This window comes from Octopus sinensis, linkage group LG3, assembly GCF_006345805.1.
Source record: "Octopus sinensis linkage group LG3, ASM634580v1, whole genome shotgun sequence".
In the NCBI taxonomy this organism is placed as follows: Eukaryota; Metazoa; Mollusca; class Cephalopoda; order Octopoda; family Octopodidae; genus Octopus; species Octopus sinensis.
Genome location: NC_042999.1, coordinates 1,657,490 through 1,672,399, shown reverse-complemented (window position 1 = coordinate 1,672,399; position 14,910 = coordinate 1,657,490). Strand labels below are relative to the sequence as shown.

Sequence of the window (14,910 nt, the reverse complement as noted above, 5' to 3'; positions counted from 1 at the left end):
TTATATGCGTAGGCATGACTGGGTGGTTAAGAAGTTTGCTTCCAAATTAAACGCTTCTGGGTTCAATCTCACTACCTGACACCATGAGCCAGTATTCTTGAGCCAACTGAAGCCTTGTGAATGGATTTGGTAGATGGAAACTATATTTATGCTTGAATGTATGTATGTACGTGTGTCTATGTGTGTATGTACATATGTATGTATGTATGTATGTATGTATGTATGTATGTATGTATGTATGTATGTATGTCGACCTCGGCGGAATTTGAACTCAGAACGTAGCGGCAGGTGAAATACTGCTAAGCATTTCACCCGGTGTGCTAACGTTTCTTATTTCTTTATTACCCACAAGGGGCTAAACATAGAGAGGACAAACAAGGACAGACAAACGGATTAAGTCGATTATATCGACCCCAGTGCGTAACTGGTACTTATTTAATCAACCCCGAAAGGATGAAAGGCAAAGTCAACCTCGGCGGAATTTGAACTCAGAACGTGACGGCAAACGAAATACCTATTTCTTTACTACTCACAAGGGGCTACACACAGAGAGGACAAACAAGGACAGACAAACGGATTAAGTCGATTACATTGACCCCAGTGCGTAACTGGTACTTATTTAATCGACCCCGAAAGGACACAAAGGCAAAGTCGACCTCGGCGGAATTTGAACTCAGAACTTAGCGGCAGACGAAATACCGCTAAGCATTTCTCCCAGCATGCTAACGTTTCCGCCAGTTCACCTCCTTCAGGACTTATATCCTATCACTCATGGATATTGTTGTTTCATATTTTATTCACACTATAATCGCATTTTACTTCATATGATACAAAACTCCAAATTATTCTATTACACATTTTATCATTGGGTTATCTCACGACAACTTTGTATAGCTTCAACTTTATATTCGCTGACACCTTAGCACGAATTATGTTTTTAACATTTTATTTTAAACTTAATCCTATTCATATTTTTACGCAGTAAATTCAAGGAACCCATACAACCCTTCAAAATACAAGAGTAGCTTTCTGCATGCAATTATTTTTCTTTTATCACCATTATGCTTATGTCATCCTAATATATGCAGTGCTGCCTCTCCATCTTCTTTTATATAATATTGTTCTCGAAATAAGTTCTGCAGAAAATGATGCCCAACCGATTTTTTTTTCCACCATGAATAAAAAAAAAGAAATGAGAAAGCAATGTTGAAAATATTTTGAAAATATTCTGTAGGATTCCATTTATGTATATGTGTGTATCTATGCATGTATGTGTGTGTGTAAGTGTTTGTGTGTGTGTGTGTGTGTATGTGTGTGTATGTGTGTCTATGTATGTGCGTGTGTATGTATGTGTGTGTGTGTGTGTGTATGTGTGTGTATGTGTGTTTGTATGTGTCTATGTAAGTGCGTGTGTATGTATGTGTGTATGTCTATGCATGTGTATATGTGTGTGTATGTGTGTATGTGTGTATGTATGTGTGTTTGTATGTGTCTATGTAAGTGCGTGTGTATGTATGTGTGTATGTCTATGCATGTGTGTATGTGTGTGTATGTGTGTATGTGTGTATGTATGTGTGTGTATGTGTGTGTATATGTGTGTGTATGTGTGTATGTATGTGTGTGTGTGTGTGTACTTATTCACGAGGAATTACTTTGAATGTTAGTTTTATTTGAATTTATTGATATCACTTGATACTGAATGCTTTCTGCCTGAGTTTGTTAATCCCTTTTACATCATGCTTCTCTCTCTCTCTCTCTCTCTCTCTCTCTCTCACACACACACACACACACACACATACACACACGCATGGCTCAGTGGTTAGGGCATAGGGCTCACAATCACGAAGTAGTGAGTTCGATTCTCTTCTCAGACCAGGCTGCGTGTTGTGTTCTTGAGCAAGACTCTTTGTTTCACATTGCTCCAGTTCACTCAGCTGTAGAAATGAGTTGCGACGTCACTGGTGCCAAGCTGTATCGGCCCCTTTGCCTTTCCTTTGGATAACATCAGTGGCATGGAAACGGGAGGCTGGTATGCATGGGCGACTGTTGGTCTTCTATAAACAATCTTGCCCGAAATTGTGCCTGGGAGGGGAACTTTTGAGGGGCAATCTCATGGTCATTCATGACCAAAGAGGTGGTGGGGGTTACGTTGCTCTCTAATCACATTATTAATGGAGATTATTACTCATAGAGAAATCCCAAATTATGGCGTGGTAAGTTTCAGTTTTTATATTCAAGAGTAACAAAAAACAGGCACGGAAATGTATTCAATAATTATTTATTAGTGGTCATATGTGTTAACATTTCCTCCTTGTTTTGGAATCATCACTGTAACATAACCATAGGTATATATATATTTCACTTATGCAGACATTATACGAAGCGAGTTAGTGCCGGTGGCACGTAAAAAGCACCGTCCGTACGTGGTCGATGCCAGTGCCACCTTGACTGGCTTCCAGGCCGGTGGAAAGTAATAAGCACCAACCAATTGTGGCCGTTGCCAGCCTCCCCTGGCACCTGTGCCGGTGGCACGTAAAAAGCACCGTCCATACGTGGTCGATGCCAGCGCCACCTTGACTGGCTTCCGTGCCGGTGGCATGTAAAAAGCACCAACCGATCGTGGCCGTTGCCAGCCTCCCCTGGCACCTGTGCCGGTGGCACGTAAAGAGCACCCACTACACTCACGGAGTGGTTGGCGTTAGGAAGGGCGTCCAGCTGTAGGAACACTGCCCGATCGGACTGGAGCCTGGTGCAGCCTCCTGGCTTCCCAGCCCTTGGTCGAACCGTCCAACCCATGCTAGCGTGGAAAACGGAGTTAAACGATGATGATGATGAGGAGGAGGATGATGATTAATTACTTCTAAGAAATTTCTAGCCATTAAGAGAGTTCTAAATGCAGTTACTAACTGCATTTAGTCTAGACTACAAACAAATTTCTCTTGCAGACTTTGGTGTCATCATTCCTGGCTGGATAATATATTTCAGCGTCTATTCCATTTATGTTTATTCTTCGTTATCTTAGTAGAGACATTTTCTTCGGACATATATCTCTTTTGCTATTGTTATTTTTTGGTTTGGATTCATAATACAATTCAAAGCCAAAGTAGTTTGAACACGTTCAGCGCCGATAATCTCCATTATTTAATAGAGATTATCATTCCGTGATAAATCCTTTTTTGTGCTGGATTGAGATATTTAAGCTTTAAGGTGAAGAGTAATGAAGTAGATGCACGGTACTCTTTTATTTGTTTCAGTCATGTGTCTGTGACTATGCTGGAGCGCCGCCTTTAGTCGAGCAAATCGAGTCCAGGATTTATTCTTTGTAAGCCTAGTACTTATTCTATCGGTCTCTTTTGCCGAACCGCTAAGTTGCGGGGACGTAAACACACCAGCATCGGTTTTCAAGCGATGTTAGGGGGACAAACACAGATACACAAACATATACACACACATATATATATATACGATGGGCTTCTTTCAGTTTCCGTCTACCAAATCCACTGACAAGGTTTTGGTCGGCCTAAGGCTATAGTAGAAGACACTTGCCCAAGGTGCCATGCAGTGGGACTGAACCCGGAACCATGTGGTTCGTAAGAAAGCTACTTACCACACAGCCTCTCCTTCGCCTTCGTTCACTTTTAATATGTTCTCCTCATGCAAAAGATCCAAATTTAGTCACGGCACCATTTCAATCTTTTTTTTAAGTCATGAGCCTGACACAACCATAGTCAACTCCATTACACCAATTCAGACATTTCACTTAGCAAGATTGTTTAGAACACATTCAAGGAATGTGTTTTGTTTCTTCTGTTCCATCAAAATAGTTCGATACACAGCTCAAGGAAAATGACAATAATCGAACTTTCTCTCCACACCATATTTCTTCACCCAAATGGGCTACTTTCCTCGTCTCTTTCACCATTTTGATTGTCTGCATCACTCTCATTGTTTATGTAATGGTAAACTCTTCGTCCAAAGAATAAATATCAACAAGAGCACTCAGAGAGTGGAAACCTCTGCCACGGCAACACCAACGTCTTCTCAACGATTAACCAGAGAGGATTTTTAAAATGAGAATATCTTAAATAAACTCGACTGCTCTCACAAACAAGAATACTAAAAATTAACCCGACCGCTCTGGAAAACTAAATTAAAAAACAGGTAAAATAATTCAAGACCCTTGTCCAGTACCAAATCGATCCCAAAACCGAATCAGTGCATGCCAGTTATAATTTTGTGTCGGTGTTTTTTTAAATAGTTTTTTTTTTTGTGCTGCTTTGCAGTAGCTTGGGTATTTAAGTTGCTTTTTGTTTGTGCTTTCAGCTGGTTGAAGAATGTCTGAAGACAATTATAGTTACTCAGACATGTCATCGTCCGAGGAGGAGTTGTTGGAAGCAGTTAAGAGAATGGATCAGAAACTGAGAAAAGAGAAGAATTTTGCTGATGCAGCAAGGTGCAAGGAAACAGAAGTGGATATCAGGGAATTCGGCAGACACAAAGAATAAATGAACCGAGATGGGTTCAAAGTGAAGCTGTCGCTCCCACAAGAGGAATAAGGGAAAAGACGATAATCTATCGAACCTTTTTGATAAACAAAGGAAGAATAGACGTTGTCACAACAGAACAAACAGAAAAGGCGTTTAAGCAGATTTGGGAAGACAATATACCGGACTAGAGGCTCAACATTTGGATCAGTAGAAGTAAGGTTTCGAAATGCAGCAGCAGCAAGGAAACATGCAGCGTCGACAATTCGGAGCGAGGAAGTGGTGCTTTTGCCCACGTATAGAGGCATGAGAGCAACAAGGGTCACGGCTGAAGGAATCCAGCTGTCTATAATTTTGTTAGCATCTTGGTCTGTCATCAGCAGAATTTATCTCTTTCCAGCTTCTCCCTGTATCCCCTGGTTTATAGGACTTGATCGATCATCTCTAGAGGATGACAAAAAATACAAATAAAGAATATAATGTAAAAGCCAAGCGATAAAAAAAAAATAAGCACAAAAACAAACTTAACAACTATTTAGTAATGATATATTAAAATTATTATAATCTAGGATATTTATTAATGCCACTCCTAAAAAGTCTCAAAACCTCTGGAATGTATCTCGTATAGAAAGATTTCACCCTTTCATGATAATCAACAGCATGATTTAATCATAGGTAAAAAATATTACATTAATTTGAACATTTTACTAAGCGAGTTTAGAGGACATTCGAGCTATGTGTTTTGCTTCTTCCTTCCATCATAAATTGTTCGTAGTTCAGCCAACATCACTTAACTCATACAATCCCTATGTTTTTCTACTGAAAAGAAAATGTGTCCTGTTGCAGATTCAGTGTTTCATAATAATTTAAATGTGTTGGAGCCGAACGTTGGCTCATTGGTTGTATTGTGAAATGCCGAAAATTCCACTGTTTCCTGGTCCTAAATCTCCCCCATTAAAGGTAAATGACAGCGCTAGGAAGCAAAGACAACTCCCTACCCCCAAAGAAGAGTAATAAAAGCTACCTAGTTTATGCTTCAGTCATATGGATAGAGATGGAGATTTTGGATGATAGAGATTCCATATAAGCCCCCTATCTTTTACACCACGTGATAAATCAACCTTCCAACAATAAAAAACTTTAGCAACGCATTGCTTCCGATTTCTTCCTACAGCAGAATCATTAACCTTGAAACTTGCAATAAACTACAAGTTTACAATGACCCTTTTACTGCCAATGATAAACACACTGTCCATTACATCAACCAACAGAAAACCACGTCTATAAAGCTCACATATTTTTCGTTTACTTATACGGGCAAAGCAACTTCAATTAGTTATATAAACATCAATATGCAAGCATACACCACTATTACAAGCATTTACAGCTTATAGTTACCATCCATTGCAGCTTAAACAACAGCTATAAACCATTGCATCTTTGCAGTTTACCAACACAAAAAATTGGAACTTTGCAGTTCACCGTTACACAATTTTCTTCGTCTTTTGCCGCAACAGAATTTCTATTTTGGATGTGACTCTTGAAATATTTCCTGCTTGGGTATTAGTTCATCTAAGAGTGATTCTCAAACTATTTTGGATGTGACCCAAGCAGGAAATATCTCAAGGACCACCGGATGGATTCAGATGAAACTTCCAGAGATGTTTGGCCTCTTTAATGGCACGAACTGATTAAATTCTGGGATCAGTTTTTTTTTAATTACCCATGTGGGCTAACATTGATCTCATCTCAGTTTGAGAATCACTCTTAGATGAACTAATACCGAAGCAGGAAATATTTCTGCCTGTACCCGAAAAATACGATAAGTTTCCCTTTTTCTACATCATTCTGACAAGTATTGTATTTAAAAGCATCCTGTATAACATGGTCTCTACGCTGGAATCACTTAATGAATATTGATACCCAAACATATGTATAACGTTTGACTTTGAACATATTTATATAACCTAATCTTTTGTACTAACACGTGACGCTGTTTCATATAACATGTATTACTGTTTAACTTACTTTCAGCAACTGATTCATATAACGCATCAATTATAATTTTATATTTCTCTGATATATTACTCCACATATAATACAAACACGGCTGTTTGTTTTATATCACTTAAAATAATAATATTTATCCTGTTGCACAAACCAGAGTCGCTTATAAACTACAAACGAAAAGCAATGAAAACGTAAGGAAATAATGATATGCTTAGAATTACTAGGTGTTTGTTGCAATCTTTCTGCAACTGCCTGGAATTATTTTTGCAAAATGAGAAACCCAGGTTTCTAACTCAATCTGTTTAATACAATGTGTGTGTGAATACATCCTCTTTTACTCTTTTACTTGTTTCAGTCATTTGACTGCGGCCATGCTGGAGCACAGCCTTTAGTCGAGCAACTCGACCCCGGGACTTCTTCTTTTTGTAAGTCCAGTACTTATTCTATCTGTCTCTTTTTGCCGAACCGCTAAGTGACGGGGACGTAAACACACCACCACTGGTTGTCAAGCAATGCTAGGGGAACAAACACAGACACACATACACATATATATATATATATATATATATATATATATATTATATATATATATATATATATATATATATATATATATATATATACGACAGGCTAGTTTCAGTTTACCAAATCCACTCACAAGGCATTGGTCGGCCCGGGGCTATAGCAGAAGACACTTACCCAAAATGCCATGCAGTGGGAATGAACCTGGAACCATGTGGTTGGTTAGCAAGCTACTTAGCACACAGCCACTCCTGCGCCTATATATAATGCAAATATATTATGCTCGATTGTGAATTCGTTATATCGCAGGCTCGTTGTTTTGGGTTGTCCTTCATTCTTGTAAAGTGGAAAAGAGGTTGTATAGTCATAATTTGTCAGGGTTGCTTACTTCGGTATTCTTTTATTTTTTCATCTCTAACCTAATTTACAGTTCTATATTTGAGAAACGAAGAATTATGTACGTTATTTACTTTATTTACATTTGACGGATATTTGTCCCCATCTTGTTTGTTGTTGACATAACATTTTGGCTGATGTACTCTCCAGCCTTCATCAGGTGTCCTGGGGAAATTTCGAACCTGGATTCTCATTGCTAAGGTATTTTTCCGATGTTATTATTATTATTATTATTATTATTATTATTATTATTATTACTTTTTTTTTCTTCTTCTTTCAATATTATTATTATTATTATTATTGTTATTATTTGATTCTAGTCAGTGACCTGAATAATAATAATAATAATAATAATAATAATAATAATAATATAATAATAACAATAATAATAATAATAACAATAATAATAATAGTAATGATAATAATAATAATAACAATAATAATAATAATGATAATGATAATAATAATAATAATAAGAAGAAGAAGAAGAAGAAGAACATCGAAAAATACCTTAGGTTCGAAATTCTTCCAGGACACATGATGAAGGCCGGAGCGTACATTCAGCCGAAATGTCGTGTTAACAACAAACAAGATGGAGACAAATATCCGTCAAATATAAATAATAACCTGATTTACGTTTGGACGATGCTTAAATATTGGTGTCTAAGCTTTTAGTTTTTCAGTAGCATGTGTGTGTGTGAGTGAGTGGTTAGTTGTTCATATATCTGAAAAAGGAGCACACCCTAAAGCATTAGAGCAGCAGTGTATATTTTTAAGGAAGTTAAAAGTTATGGCCAGCCATAGAGTACTCTTTGGTTATGCACCTATAAAGCGCTTAGCAGCATAGGGGACTCAGTTTAAATTGGCTGGAGGCGCATAACCTCTGGAGGAAGAAATACGTAATGGTCAGTTGGTATTGTGAGTAAAAAATAATTGTCCATACTGCAGGACAGTGTAGTGGGATGGGTCATACTCCATACATCGACTCCGGCCTTGGTGAAATTCGAAGGAGCTGTGGTCGAACTATTTAACGAATGGAGAATTCCAAGTCTGTAATACGAAACGTTTTAGATGTGGGCATTGGCTGAATACCACATTCCTGGAGTTTGAAAAGTTCCACGGATAGGGCGAGTGTTTTTAGGCTTTTTTCCCTCTTAGTTGAACAACACTTACTTCGTTTTTACCCCGTTTATATAAGCCCCTGGTTATTCAAGTTACTGAAATCATTCGTTTTTTACTTCTTTTAATCATTGGACTGCAGCTGTGCTGCAATAACATCTTGAAGGGTTTAGTCGAAAAGAGTTTATGTTCAACCACTTTTTGTGAAACAGTGGCAGGGGTCAAATTCAAAGATAATCCCACACATGAACACACACACACACACACACACACAAATATATATATATACATACATACACACACACACACATATATAGAGAGATACATATGTATATATATATATATATACTTTATTTAAAGCAGCAGAAAATTCAACAAAATCTGTTACTCTGAGTTTCTCGTTGCCGTTCATCAGACAGTTTTTGCAAAAACTGTCTGATGAACGGCAACGAGAAACTCAGAGTAACAGATTTTGTTGAATTTTCTGCTGTTTTAAATAAAGCATATTACTCTACCACTGGTATTTGAGTACTCTTTTTTCCACCTTGTTTCACATTTATGTGTTTACTCCGGTATATATATATATATATATATATATATATATATATATATATATATATACATATATACATACATACATATAAATATATGAAGAAGGAAAAGAAAAGAGAAAGAAATCTTCTAACAATGTAGTAAGTTTTACAAAGTCCTATATATTTCAGGTGCAAAGGCCCATCCTTGGAAGGAATCAGTCTGGGAAATGTCCAGTTACACTGATTCCATTACCTTACTCAAACTCTTCAGCATTAGGTTAACAGTAGCGGCAGCCACTCACCAACTGGCAAGCTTCCATGCAGTTTTATAAACCAAACTCACTCGCACAGCATTTGTTGGCCCAGAGCTATTGTTGAAGATATGTGCCATACAATGGGATTGAACCTGACGTCATATGGTTTCAGTTTGATTTTCTTAACCACAAATATATGCACATTCATCCCAGAAAGAGTACACACAGGCTACAAATCCATACATCATTGAAGAGGAGACCCCCTTCGGTCATGAATGACCATGGGATTGCACCTAGAAAGTTACCCTCCCAGGTACAAGTCCGGGCAAAGATGTTTATGGAAGGCCAGCAGTCGCCCATGCATACCGGCCTCTCCTTTCCACGCCACTGATGTTATCCAAGTGAGAGGCAAAGGCCGATACAGCTTGGCACCTGTGACGTCGCAACTCATTTCTGCAGCTCAATGAACTGGAGCAACGTGAAATAAAGTGTCTTGCTCAAGAACACAACACGCAGCCCGGTCCAGGAATCGAACTGACAGCCTCATGATCGTAAGCTTGACTCTCTAACCACTGAGCCATGCACCTTCACATCATTACAGACATTAAATTTAAAAGAAACGTGGATACACTACTAAACCAACAAGAAATTCACGATAAACCCATTCATTCAAACAGTGTAGTTGTACACATGTGAAGGCATGTGGCTGAGTGGTTAGGGTTCTCGGCTCACTATCATAAGGTCCTGAGTTCAATTCCTGCTGTTACATTGTATCCTTGAACAAGACACTTTATTTCACGTTCCTCCAGTCCACTCAGCTGGCAAAAATGAGTAGTACCTGTAATTCAAGGGGCCAGCCTTGTCGCATTCTGTGTCATGCTGAATCTTCCTCAGAACTACTTTAAGGGTACGCATGTCTTATTACTTTACTGCCCACAAGGGGCTAAACAGAGAGGGGACAAACAAAGACAGACAAAGGGATGAAGTCAATTACATCGACCCCAGTGCGTAACTGGTACTTAATTTATCGACCCCGAAAAGATGAAAGGCAAAGTTGACCTCAGCGGAATTTGAACTCAGAATGTAATGGTAGACGAAATACTGCTAAGCATTTTGCCTGGCGTGCTAACGATTCTGCCAGCTCGCTGCCTTTAAGGGTGCGCATGTCTGTGCAGTGCTCTGCCATTTGCACTTTAATTTCATGAGCAGGCAGTTCCCATTGATTGTATCAACTGTGACCTTCTTTGTCGTAGTACCAGTTTGTAGTTTCACACACACACACAAACACGCACATAGACGTCCATTACATTTGAAGCAAATATTTTTTTAAAATATAGAATTATTGATAAAAGCAGTGGAAAACTGGTAAAATTTATGGTGCTATGTCTTTTCATCCGAGGTCACTTTGTCGAACGTCTTTTCGTCCACACCTTTTGGTCCAACACCTTTATGTCCAATGATTTTTTTGTCCAACGACAAATCCTATCAATAAAATTCTCAATGATTATTTGATTTTGATGTTCACCTTGTGTTCTAGAGAGTTTATTTAAAATTGGACAAAAAGTTGTTGGACAAAAAATCATCGGACAAAAAGACGTCAAACCAAAAGACATTGACGAAGTGACGTTGGAGACAAAGTGACATTGGACAAAATGACGGCTCACGTGAATTCATATTATTATGAGCACATTTATTCATAGAAATGCTTTGATATAAAATATTTACATAGCATTTTATGTATTTTCGTTTTTATTTGACTGGCCTGGTGCAGCCTTCGGGCTTGCCAGACCCCAGTTGAACCGTCCAACCCATGCTAGCATGGAAAGCGGACGTTAAACGATGATGATGATGATGATGATGATGATGATTTTTAAATATTTTAAAATAGATTATTGAATCTTTTCTAGTTGTTTCGAAATTAATTAAATTAACCATATTTTCGAATCCACTTTGTCATCATGATCGCAACATATGTCATCACCAGCATCAGCTTCAGCATCAATGGTGTCATTGTTGCCATTGTCATGATTTTTAATGTAATTATTATTTTTTACTAAGAGAGGTCATCATTCTCATTTTCTCTATTTGTATTACTTTCAACTTTGAGAATTTCATTTAAAAGATAGAAATGATTATGATGATGATGATGATGATGATGAGGAAGAGGAGGAGGGTAATGATAACAATAATAATAATAATAATAATAATAATAATGTATTAGGAAAGCTAATACAAATAGCCACAAAACATGAGCAAAACAAAAAAAAAAAACTGTTTTCAGTATTTAAAGAAGCTGACAAATACAAACAAGAAATCATACTACCTAACAAATATGAAGAAGAAGAAGAAACAACAAAAGCTATAAAACAAATGAAATCCAACTTAAAACTAGAACAGCAACGGACCATGATAAAATGATGGCAAGAACAACCCTTTCATGGCAAATACTGGGCTAAACTAAATGCAAAAGAAATAGACAGAGAAAAATGCCAGCAAAGAAAGCAGTAGTACCAATAATTGTCAGAGACCTGGGAACAGTGAGCAAAAATCTTGAGAAGTATGTGGAACAAATAGGGGCTGCAATAAGGGTGGAGCACTTGCAGAAAACAGCACTGCTTGGAACCGCTCGAATACTCCGGAAGGTGCTCTAAAAATAAGAGGTGAAACTTTAGTTCACTGGTAGTGAACAGCTGACACCATGACACATCTCCAGAGCTAGAAGCTGTGCAAAAGCAATAATAGCTACAATAATGATGATAATAACAATAATAATAATAATAAGAAGAAGAAGAATAAGAATAATAATAATAATAATAATAATAATAATAATAATAATAATAATAATAGTAATAATTTAATATGGCTCCATCATTCAGATTGAAATATATAAGTTATGACAGCAGCATTATGAGGACGAATATTCAAAAGTTGAGTTTCAGTTGATTTAATGTTTTCAATTTGATTTCATAAGCACACTCCACCTTGACAAATATTCCTCTACGTTTGTGTAATTCATTGAAATATAGTTACAAATTAAAATAAATAGACCAGAAAAATACATGAGAAATAAATGTGGTATACAGCGAAATATTAATTAGAAAATTTCCTGTTTTTCAACTTTGTCTTGGTTGCAATTTTCACTTGAAAAGGAGGGAAACAACCTGCTGAAATTTTCTGAAATGTTGAAAGAATTAAATATATTAATTAATTAATAAATAAAAATATGGATTTCATATTTATATATATATTTTTTCCTTTCTTTTATTCAGTGAAAATTATCAATATTCTAAGTGTGCGAAAAAAAAAAAAATCATAAATATAGAAATTTCTCTAATGTATTTGACTAGCTAAATGCATGGTGAAAATTTAATTAAAATCTATTCATTGTATTCAGTTAGGTCAAATGCATTAATCAAATGAAACTCAAATTTTAATTAATGATTTGGGCAGTAAGCCTAGGTAGACAAGAAAAAGAAGAAAAAAAAAAGAAGGAAAACAAGACTTGAATGAAACATTTCATTTCATTTTAGTGAATGAAAGTTTTGACATTGTATAAATTTAATTTTACAGATTGAATAAGATTATAAGTTTCAAAAGCTGAATAGAAGTTTCCAGTTTCAGTCACCAGAAAACTAAATAAATTAATCTTGCTTAATTTTTACTGGTTTGTTTGCATTTATTATATTTTTTATTTTTTAATTTTTTTTACTTGTCATTTAATAGAAAAATACCTTATTTTTGAAGTGTTAAATTATGACTGAGAAAATATGGGACCTACAAAACTAAAGTGTAAGTGGAAATTGGATGAATGGTATCATTCTTTGAGTTATTTTCAATGAGAGGACAGGACCACCACCATCATCACAACTGTCATCATCTTCATTGCTGTCATCATCGTCGTGTCGTCGTCGTCATCGTCGTTGCTGTCATTTTAAGATTCCATCTTTCCCAAGTTCACATGGGTTGGACAAAATTTGCTGAGGCTGGGTTTTCATACAGCTGAATGGTCTTCCTGTCACCAAATCTCACCCCCGTCTTTCCAAACAATGTAAATATTTCCCAAGGGCCAAACATATTTCAATGCAATATATGAAACTCAAGACACCACTTGCAAGAATGTGTAGCATTTATTTTCTGTCATCGTGCGATGACAGGAAAAGGAGGCTCTAATACGCATATATATTTCTTTATTGCCCACAAAGGGCTAAACACAGAGGGGACAAACGAGGACATACAAAGGAATTAAGCCGATTATATCGACCCCAGGGCATAACAGGTACTTATTTAATCGACCCTGAAAGGATGAAAGGCAAAGTCGACCTCGGCAAAATTTGAACTCAGGACATAACGGCAGACGAAATACTGCTGAGCATTTCATGTGGTGTGCTAACAATTCTGCCAGCTCGCCACCATATGTGCACACATATTCACACACACGTACACACATACATGTACACACATATACATGCATACACACACATGTATGCACATATACTTGCACACGTGCACACACAAGTATGCACATATGCATGCATACACACATATGTGCACACACATGCACACACGTACACACACATACGCACACACACGTACACACATACATGCACACACATACACACATACATGCCTACATACACATATTCAATTGTCACTAAATGTGACTAAAGATGCCAAGACACTTACATTGCTAGAAATAGGAGTAAATTACTCCTTGTGATATAGGAAGAGTACAAATGTATTCTCGTACACTGACAGGGGTCAAAACCTCCCCATGACTGATTCGGTATATATTGTACTTCAACTCATATACTCATACACACTAAAAAACATACAACATGTGTGTATTTTCTTTTATTCTTTTATTTGTTTCTGGCATTTGACTTGTGGCCATGCTGGAGCACCGCATTTAGACGAACAAACTGACCCTCAGGACTTATTCTTTGTAAGCCTAGTACTTATTCTATTGGTTTCTTTTGCCAAACACACACCAGCATTGGTTGTCAAGCGATGGTAGGGGGACAAAGAGACACACAAACACACAGACATACACACACTGACATATACGGTGGTCTTCTTTCAGTTTCCTTCTACCAAATCCACTGACAAGGATTTGGTTGGCCCGAGGCTATAGTAAAAGAGAGTTGCCCAAGGTGCCACACAGTAGGACTGAAACCGGAACTATGTGGCTGGTAAGCTAGCTACTTAGCACACAGCCACTCTTGTACCTAATTAAGATTCCATTGAATGAGGTACTTAAATTGAGGCACCTTGCTAGGTCGGTATAATCTGCACACCCAAACAATATTAATTGTATATTGAATATCAAGACTCAATGCATGAGTGTTTGTACCTGATATTCCTGCCATGTGTGCAGACAATGCAACCCAACTAAGTGAATATATCAACACTTGGTGATTCAGACATATACTTTTATAAAGATCATCATCATCATCATCATCGTTTAACGTCCGCTTTCCATGCTTGCATGGGTTGGACATATATTAAGGGCTAGTGAACCAGATGGCTGCACCAGACTCCAATCTTGATCTGCAGAGTTTCTACAGCTGGATGCCTTTCCTAACACCAACCACT

At 37.2% G+C, this 14,910-nt stretch overlaps 1 long non-coding RNA gene across 1 annotated transcript in view; it reads right to left on the bottom strand.

Moving 5' to 3' along the window:
• Window positions 1-10,932, bottom strand: part of LOC118762701 — a 21,870-nt gene extending 10,938 nt beyond the window's left edge. The window contains exons 1-2 of the long non-coding RNA XR_004998454.1: window positions 10,922-10,932; window positions 4,030-4,040 (exon numbers count right to left, since the gene is read on the bottom strand). This is a non-coding gene — a long non-coding RNA (uncharacterized LOC118762701). The remainder of the gene's footprint in view (window positions 1-4,029; window positions 4,041-10,921) is intronic.
• Window positions 10,933-14,910: the final 3,978 nt, after the last annotated feature.